The sequence below is a fragment of the Magnolia sinica genome, chromosome 16 (assembly GCF_029962835.1).
Source record: "Magnolia sinica isolate HGM2019 chromosome 16, MsV1, whole genome shotgun sequence".
Classification (NCBI taxonomy): Eukaryota; Viridiplantae; Streptophyta; class Magnoliopsida; order Magnoliales; family Magnoliaceae; genus Magnolia; species Magnolia sinica.
This window is the reverse complement of record NC_080588.1, coordinates 46,756,358-46,767,153: the sequence shown is the minus strand read 5'-3', so window position 1 is coordinate 46,767,153 and position 10,796 is coordinate 46,756,358.

Sequence of the window (10,796 nt, the reverse complement as noted above, 5' to 3'; positions counted from 1 at the left end):
GGTTTTGTCATAATCTAGTTATCTACAGAAATAAAACTATTTCGAATCATTTGATTAAAGGGTTCACTGTGCAAAATCGACCAATGACACCGTAGATTGATGGGAATAATAGTTGTTTCATTCTCCAAAGGGTTAGGAAATTCCAAGACTTCCTCATTAATCTCTATACAATCCCAAGTGTTTTTGAGAATTTGTTTCGATTTTGAAGAAGATGAATGATTCTTCCTTTTTGAAGATGAAGCCTTTGAGTGCTTCATACCTACGGAAGGAAAATTGCCAAATCAAATATAAGGTTTTGAGAAATGAAGGAAGAATTCAAGGGCTAGAAGAAAGTTCAGAACTTGAAGAAAATTAGGCAGAATTTCAAAACAAAAGGAAATTGCACTAAGTGCAGGGGAGTTGTGCGGGCAATGAGTTGCACGGACAGATGAGTTGCGCGATAGACGAGTTGTATGGTTAAGGAGTTGTGCGACAAAGGGTTTAGTCTGAGGAAAATTTTGAAGTGAGGAAATAAAGGGGAAGCCCAATATTTGTAGCCGATGGGACCTACTTAGAGTCGTACGAGATCCGATTCAGAAGAGTTGCGCGGGTCTGCGCAAATTGGTTTTTCAGGAAACCGTTTTTTATCCTTCAAATTGACCTGATGATCGGTCAAATATCAGATCAAGGGGACATCTGTTGGAGCATAAAAATTGATTAAAAGAAGTAAACACAAAGAAAGAAGAAAGAAACAAAAGAAGTAAAGAAGGAAAGAAACTGAAGCAAAAATTGTAGACGACATGAGTTGCACGGAGAATGAGTTGCGTGGAAGGTCGAGTTGTGTGGACACGCGCAACTCGCCACAGTTGCGCATGATCACACAACTTGTCAATGGAAGGGATGAATTGAGGCTTGTAAATGATGCGAATTGAGTCCCATGACACAAGGTTCGAGGATTCACACGTGTGAAGGCCTATAAATACCCCCTTCCCCCTTCTTTTGAGGGATCGAATCTGTCGGAAGAATGATACCTCTACCAAGTATTTTAGAGAGAAGAGGGGGGAGAGAAAGCAAGGTAGGGCCGCACAACTCACAATGAGTTGCACAGGCCCACACAACTCTTCGACCCTTCAAAGAATGGCATCCTTTTGTTGTTATTAAAGAATTTCCTTCAGAATATTTCAATCCCCCTTTGTATTCTTCATTTTGAAGACACATATATGTGAAAGAAGATCCCCACAACTCATCTCCTATGGAGATGTGAATGATATGAGCCAAAATGCTATTGAAATTTACATTTGAACCTATTCAATACTTGTACTTTTAATGATAAAAACTTTATCTTGGAATCAAAGGATAGATACGATGTAACGAATTCGGAATATATGTAAAATATGATGATTATTCTCTTCATTCATTTTCTTTGTTATTATTAAGTGAGATAATTTTCCAAATCAAATACTTTTTGTTTCTAGTCGAAACAACTCTCTTTTTTTATTGATCTTTCTTTCTTCTTCTTTTCTTTATTTTCTCTCTCCTCTCACCATCTCTCTTATTTCTCTTGATTTTCTCTCTTATCATCTCGCTTAGCACTCACTTAGTTTTTTAATTTCTCACTCCCTTGTTTTGTAATTTATCTCCATTTCCTCACCCTTTTCTCACAAATTTCTCCTCCCTCTCTTCTATCCCATCATCTTTCGCTCCTTTTGAAATTACTTACACCCCTTACCTTCCCCATGCAACCCATTCCTTAAGGGGAGTTGCCATGCCAAGTCTCATCACTAGAAAAGTGGTGCACCCACCACCCTTATGCCCTCTAGTTTTCAGGGTCTGGTCCAGATGGTGCTTCACATCTTCCTATATAATCTACCCCCCCCCAAAAAAAAAATCCTACTTCGCTCCAGCGAGCTCTCTCCTCCTTAAGGTATGTTTATCTTTCTTTCTTTCTTACTTACTCCCTTCTCTTTCACTCTTCCATCTTTTCCAAAGGTGTCTTTGTAAGTGCTATAATGCTTAAAGCATGCTTCATACCTTGTTTGTCGAATTTCATCTTGTCAAAACATCTTATTCGATTATTTGGCATAGTCCTATTCAACCCCCTCTAGGACTTCTTAAGCTCACCTTTTCAAGTGGTATCAAAGTGAGGTTACTCATTTTTTTTGATTAATTTCCTTAAGTTAAACATCTAGAGCTTTATTATGTCAAATTTCGATAGTTTATCTATTACCAGGCTAGCTCCTTTTGATGGCTTGAACCATTCATATTGTAAGGCTAGAATAAGGATTTTTCTAAAATCCTTAAATGAAAGTGTGTGACAAGCCACTGTGACTAAATGGAAACCTCCTATGACTGAAGTATTAGGCAGTGATGGAACTAAATCTATGAGAAACCGCATTCTATTTATGGACTGCAGCTCAGAAAAGTGAAAGTAGTGCTAACGCTAAAGCCTTAAATGTCATAACTTGCGCTCTATCACCTGATGAATTCAAAAGAATTATTTCATATGATACAACTAAGCAAGCATGGGATATTCTCGAAATGACACATGAAGGAACTTCTATAGTCAAGAAATCAAAAGTTCAAATCCTCACTACCAAATTTGAGAAAATCCATATGGAAGAAAATGAAACTTTCATGGACTTTTATATGAAACTAAATGACATAGTAAATTCCATGTAAGGTATAAGAAATGGAATCCCAGAAAGCAAGGTTTGTACAAAGATACTGCGATCTATTCCTGAGGGATTCAATTATAAAGTTACTGCCATTCAGCAATTGAGATATACTGATCTTATGAAGGTTGAAGAGTTAGTTAGTTCTTTATAAACATATGAGTTGAATTTTAAAGCTCCTAAAGCTAAGTCTATTGCAATTAAATCTTCTAAATCTATTTTAAAAGAAAATAGTTCTAATTCTGATATTGAGAATGAAGATGATATGACTATGTTAACTAAGAAAATTTATAAAATTTTTAAAAACAAGAAAAGATCAGATTTTCAAAAATCAACTGATAAAAGAAAAGGAAAATCTAATTCTTAGAAATCTAAAACAAAGGACAGGCAATGTTTTAACTATCATCAATATGGACATTTGACTAATAAATGTCCTAAAAAGGATAGATAAAAAAAAAGGGCATGATAGCTACTTGGGATGAATCATCTGACTATGAAAGCACTTCTGAGTATGATGAATCAGAACAAGAAAATACAAATACAAATGATGAATCTCAGGAGTGACCCTGAAAATGAAAATGAAGACAACATTTAAGATGCCTACAATGCCCTATATAGAGAAAGTTGTAAAATTGCTGTCAAATTGAAAATTCAAAAAGAGAAATATGTTAAACTAAAAGAAGAACTTGAAAATAAAGTTTTAGAAAAATCTCATTTTTTCGATTGTTTTGAAAAAAACAAAATTATATTTAAGTTTTAAATGTTATGAACGACAAAAATTCAAAACAGAAAATGAGAAACTAAAACTTGAAGTTTCTTTTCTTTTGAGTTCTAAGGACACTGGGAAATATGCCCAAGGTGACCAAAAACTAAAAAAATTATTAAACTCATCTAGAAAATGTGGTGACAAGACTAGTCTAGGTTATATTAAAAGTAACACCTCAGAATCCAAGGATTCTGCTCCTATGTTTGTAAGATGAGAATCCTCGAACTCTAAAGGTAATACTTTAATAGATTTTAATCGTTATGATTTCAAAAACTCAAAACCCTTTCAAGCTCCTAAAAATAATAATGCCATTAGCCATAAACATTAAAAGAATAATAAATCTCCCTTATCTAAAAAAATAGTGGACCGACTTAAAGAGCTTCTAAAATCCAACTCAAATGAATATGGAGTTTATAGAAAAAGGAGAAATCCTAACTCCCAAATGCATCAAAAATCAAGAATCACTCCTAAACCTAGAACTGTTATGAAATGGATTCCAAAGGTTAAGTGTCTTGTTGTCCACATAGCTTTTAAAGCCATTAGCCACTCAAGATGGTACCTGGATAATGGATGCTCAAGACATATGACAAGTGACAAGGCGATATTCATGAATATCAAAGAAGTAAATGGCAGTTCAATTACCTTCAGTGATGGAAGCAACTGCAAAATAGTAGGCCAAGGTACTGTACAACTTCCTAACTTACCTCTCTTTGAAAATGTGCTTTATGTTGAAGGTTTAAAACATAACCTCTTAAGCATATCTCAAGTCTGTGATAATAAACACAGTGTGAAATTTTCTGATCATGGATGTGAGATAATGGATAAGAAAGGTAATATAATATTAAATGGTCGCAGGACATCTGAGAATTGTTATATTATTGATAACTCTTGCTCATCAAACCATTCATGTTACATGGTCCAAACAGATGAGACTGAACCTTGGCATAAACATCTTAGACATGTGAACTATGGAGATCTTTATAAGTTGAGCAAAAGAGATCACTTACGTGTCTTACCCAAGCTGAAAAAGATAGAAAAAATATGTGGCGCATGTCAAATTGGCAAACAGATTAGGAGTAGTCACAAGAAAGTGAACTCCTTAGTCATAGTTAAACCTCTAGAACTACTCCACATGGATTTAGTAGGACTAATTAGAATGGAGAGTAAAGGTGGAAAGAAGTATTATTTAGTCGTTATTGATGATTTCACCAGATATACATGGGTAGCCTTCTTAAAAGAGAAATCAAATACTCTCGACGAAGTTAGAAAATTTTTAAAGCGTATTCAAACTGAAAAAGAGATATCTGTCATCAAAATTAGAAGTGACCATGGCACCGAGTTTGAGAATAACAAATTTGAGAAGTACTGTAATGATCATGGTATATCGCATGAGTTCTCTGCTCCCAAAACACTTCAACAAAATGGAATTGTTGAAAGAAAAAATAGAGTTTTATAGGAAATGGCTAGTGTAATGCTGAATAGCATGAAACTACTAAAAAATTTATGGGCTGAAGCTATCAATACTGCATGTTATATTATAAATTGTGTTTATATTAGAAAATCAAAAAATAAAACAACTTATGAACTTTAGTTTAATAAAAAGCCCACTATTAAATATTTTCAGACTTTTGGAAGTAAGTGTTTTATTTTGCGCGACTGAGAAAATTTGAAAAATTTTGAAGCTAAGAGTGATGTGGGAATTTTTCTAGGCTATGCACTAAATAGATGTGCTTACCGGGTTCTTAATAAAAGAACTGGGGTGATTTAGGAATAAATAAATGTAGTAATTGATGATCAATAAATCACACCCACTATCAATAAATCACACCCACTTCAAGTCAAGATGATGATGAATTCAATATAATTGATATACCTGACTCTTCATCCAAATCAGTTAATACTGAATTAAGATCAGTCAAAGACCATCCGACTGATCAAATACTTGGTAACCCTAGTACTGGTATACAGGCAAGAAGACAATTAGAAAATATCTAAAATTATGTCTTCTTCACTTTTCAAATTGAACCGGCCCATGTAAATGAAGCACTAGCCGATGAAAGTTGGATAATAGCTATGCAAGAAGAATTAAACCAATTTGTCAGAAATGATGTGTGGTACTTAGTTTCTAGACCTATTGATAAACATGTAATTCGAACTAAATGGATTTTTGAGAATAAAACTGATGAATTAGGTAATGTTATCATAAATAAGGCTCGACTGGTTGTACAAGGGAACACTCAAATAGAAGGTATTGATTATGATGAAACCTTTGCACCAGTTGCGCACCTTGAATCCATAAGATTATTCATTTTAATCGCATGTCATAAGAAATTCAAAATATACCAAATGGATGTCAAAAGTGCATTCCTAAACGGTGACTTACATGAGGAAGTATATGTTGAATAACTTAAAGGTTTTAAGGGCCCTAAACTTCCAAATCATGTGTACCGTCTTAAAACGACACTTTATGGTTTAAAACAAGCTCTTAGGCATGACATGAAAAGTTGACTACAATTTTACTTAGTCACAACTTCATTACGGGTGGTGTTAATTAAACTTTATTTGTCAAGAAATATAACGATCATATACTGATAGTTCAGATCTATGTTAACGATATAATTTATGGATCTACATGCATTAACTTATCTATTGAGTTTGTAGATCTACTGAAATCAAAGTTTAAAATGAGCATGGTTGGTAAACTAAACTATTTTCTTAGATTACAAGTTAAACAACTTGAAGATGGTATATTCATCTCACAAACTAAATATGCCTTGAACCTTGTAAAAAGGTTTGGGTTTGAGAATGGAAAGAAGTTTGATACTCCAATGAGTACAACTCTTAAACTCTCAAAAAATGAATTAATTAAAAGTGTAGACTCTTGCTTATATCGAATCATGATTGGAAGTCTCTTATACTTAACTATGAATAGACCTGATATTGCTTTTAATGTTGAAATATATGCTAAATATCAATCTAATCCTAAAAAATCACATCTAATTACTATTAAATGGATAATCAGATATATCGAAAATTCTGTTAACTTAGGACTTTGGTATCCACATGATACATCCATACAAATTGTCGAATATACTGATACAGACTGGGCATGAAATATTAATGATAAAAAATTCTACCAGTGGTGGATGTTTCTATGTAGGGAACTGTTTAGTTTTAAGGCTCAGTAAGAAACAAAACTCTGTATCTCTCTCAACAGCTGAAGCAGAATATATCGCAACTGGTAATGCTTGCAATCAGCTTATTTGGATGAAAAGAATGTTAGCTAATTATGGTATTACGCAGGATACAATGACACTATAATGTGATAATTTGAGTGCAATTAATATTTTAAAAATCCAATCTAACATTCTTGTACTAAACATATCAATATTTGATACCATTATTGTAACGCCTCGAATTTTTAGGGGTCGAGTAGGAACTCGGCTCCCAAATTCCCGGGTGGCATGTATGCCCTAATGGGCTCCAGAATCCAATGCATTTGGGTTTATTTATAAGTAATGACAGGTTTAGCAAACCATAAGCATGAGAATATCATAAAATATAAATACAGGCTACTAAACATGTAAGATATCTAAAATACAATATCAAGAAAATCCAACCGGGAACTAGACCTACCCAGATAAATATCCCACGATGACTAGGGCACTGGCCCATGTCCTGCGACCATCCAAATATAGACTAGAAGAAACTGCCGAAAGTCTAGGAGTGTGTCCGCTCCTCGTCGTCATTGGCATCGACATCGTCCAGTACGTTCCGCTCCAGGGTACCTGCATTTATATCGGATTCTGGTTGGTGTTTTAGAACACCGTCCTAGAGTGGGAGTGAGTAGCTAACTTAGTGGTACCATTATTAATAGGCCACATAAATTATCATGCATAGAGTACATTTAATGAACAGAAAATAACATAGAACCCTAGATACTGTTGTTAACGCAAATGCATGGTTATAATATGATGCATGCCCCTTACCACCAATACTCCCTCAAGCGACGACGTCTCACGTTTGCAATGACTAACTCCATTGCGACCTCGACTGTATAATCGCCACAATAATAATGCAATGTCGTGAAATATGTTAGCCTGGTTGGTTAATTAAGTTCATTCATCCAGCAGGTTGGGGAAACTGGAATATCCTTAGTGGAGTTATTGTCCTAACCCAATTGCGTGGCTCAGGAGCCGTGGTCATGTGATTCTCGCGACTCTTCACCCTATATGGGGTCATCATTTCCCGAAAAGGAGTATAATTACAGATGAAAACAATTAGACTTAGATGTCCTACTCGCGATCACTATGGGGAGGTCGTCACCTCAGCACAGGCCGATGGCACGGGCACAGTGTCCCATACCACCATCCTCGGCTCACGAGTCTGAGTGCTCACTAGACACTAAGGGGAGGTTTGTCACCCCATCGTAGGCCGACAGCATGGGCATAGTGTCCCATACCACCATCCCTGGCTTATGAGTCTTGTGGGCCGTAAATTATAATTAATAGTGGGCGCAAAGGTATCAGGGTACTTCGGGTTCATACAGGTGTGATCAAACATGGTTAACATATAAGGATGGTCGACTTAAGAGTCAATATGCCCCCACAAGTTGAACTATTAACTAAACGACTTAAGATAATTTATAGTTTAACTAGTCGGGCCAGATTTCCCCATGGGCTGATCCAACAATGGGATTACCAAATAATTTCGGTTATCGACCAATCCATAAGAGGACAAGCTCACTGATGGATAACATGAATTCAAAAAATTCAGGAATAATTTCACAAATGGCAACAATATCTAGCATTCTAAGTATATGGATAACAATACACTAATCTTCACTAAACTATGAGGATCATGTTCAACATATTCTAACAATTTTAACAAGATGGACGACAACATGCAAAGCTCCACCCAAATTTACAGATTATACATATCATAATCCAACCTATACATCACATGGGCAGTCATATAACAATACACAGAAGTTTATCTTACATAGATCAACATGAAGCACACAGTTCAGCCATACACTGAATTTTAAGGTAAGTAACTCAACCAATCAACCAAATTACAACATTTCATGCCTCCACCCAAGTATAATTAATCATATAATTATGAAATTAATCGCTAATTACTAAATTATAACAATCCATGTTATCATTTTAAGCATAGTTAACACCAAATGAGGGAATCAACAATCAACTAGTAGTAATTTGGAGAAATTTAAATATATTCACCCTACATGTGCATGCAAATGCACAAGTCATATATTTGGGGTATTAGGGCCAAACCCTTTCCCATAATTTTAATAATTCTTAGCCGAATTTTTCATTTATGCAATCCAAATGAAAATTCAGCCACATACACTAACAATCATCAATCACATTCATTAAACCTATGTTAAGCATGATAATCGGACACTTAAAGGTAATGGTCTACACCTATTGTCAACCGAAAGCCTTTGCAAGCATCCTAAAGTCACCTGGTCCGCAAACTTGACGTGTCAGGGCCCTACATTGCATGAACATGACGGTAAGGCATATGCATGTGGGTGATTTGCTAAGGGAGATGGTTTGAAGTCTGAATCTTACCTTAGGTTGGGCATGACTTGGTTCTACGACATTAGGATTAGAGTTCCCGACAATTTAGGGGTGTGGGTGAGGGGAATTTTGATCCCCAAGCACCACATGCACCACACAATCACTCTCCTTCCTTCTCTCTCTCTCTCTCTCTCTCTCTCTCTCTCTCTCTCCCAGATTTCAGCTGATGGAAATGGTGGAAATGAAAGGGGTTTGGGCATTAAATATCTAAAAATTAAATCATTTGGCCCTGTGTTTCACTAAATGCCTCTGATGGCCTTGTGGGACCCATATCTGGCTATTGGGGCCGTCTTGATGGCCCCTTGGCCCATCTAATTTATGGGATAGGTGCCCCATGGCCCGATGAAGGGCTGGGCAAAGTTTGACGGCAAATGGATATAGGGTTTTACCGGAATGGCCTGGTTTGCGATCAACGGTCACCGATCCTCGATTAATGGTTAGATTTTGTGGACAAGTGCAAAGAAATATCTTCAACCTATGGTGAAAATTTGGGTAGAATCCGACGGCTGAAATGTCATAATTTATTGTCCTAAGTGGCGGGGCCATTTGTCTTAAAATTCAGATCTTAGGCCCGTTCTAAGGCGAGTTGCACTTTACAAGTGCTAACTTGACAGTGCGAATCATCTATTTTTAGGCGTCGTCTAAGTCTATTGTCTGCGATGGACCACAAGTCCAGTGGGATAGACATTACTCTACAATTTCAGAACTAGTGGCCCACTAATGAGTGATTTAGAGCTTGTTCAGGTAATCGGGGCATTTTCAGGATAAATTGGGTAAAGGGATTTCTTGGGCGCAGTTGTTGAGGTATGGATTAACTAAGTTCATCATATGGCCTATTCGAAATTAGTGAAAGTGGAGATTTGGTCATGATTACTCTAAACCGTCGGTTCTAGCCTAAAAGAGTAACTGGGTTGATTTAGTCCATTAGTCAAGATCCGGGCCCTATCTGACTAGGCTTCGAGTAGATCTTTTAATTTAGTTACGATTGTCTTGATTAATTAGTGGTAGGTCGGTTAGATTTAGGCCCTTTGTGAACATATCATAGGGATAAACTTAATGTTTAAGTGATCGGTTGGGTTTATTGGTTTTCTACGGTTGATCAATCTTATTTGTACGATTCTTTATCAGTACCAGCTGCGTGTAAGTTCACCTCGAGCATTAATGGCCCGTGAGTGGTGATGTGGCTACTTATTAAAAAAAATTTAAGGATTTTTTTGACAAATCCCAAAGTAGTGAAAATTCGAGGTGTTACAATCTACCCCCCTTAAAAACAATTTCATCCTTGAAATTGTCTAATGTACATAGGTAAAGGTATTTTAATTTCGTACGCCTAAGTTTCATTGATTTCACGTTCATGTGCATGTTAAGGTGCATATTATCTATGCTAGTCTAGCTTATTGCTATCTACCCCCCTTAAAACTTTTTCACCTTTATGGTTTACTACAATTTATTTATTTATCTATTTATATTTTTAAAGATTTGGATTAATGATGACGATTCCCCTCTATCTAGAGTAAAAATATATGTTTTCAATGTTTGACCAATACGGAGAGTTGTAATGGGCTTAAACCCGATACATCGATCACCTACTTGACCAGGGTAGAAGACTCATTGTATCCCTTCTTAGTCCTAGTGAATCTTGGTATTCTGCTCGGTCAAAGCAGTGAGTCCATTGGTAGTCGCCCAGGATTGAGAATTAGGTTAAGCTGCGAATGCTTCGCAGGTGTATAGCTCCATAATTCCGTAGTCCGATCAATCTAAATGTTTAGGGAA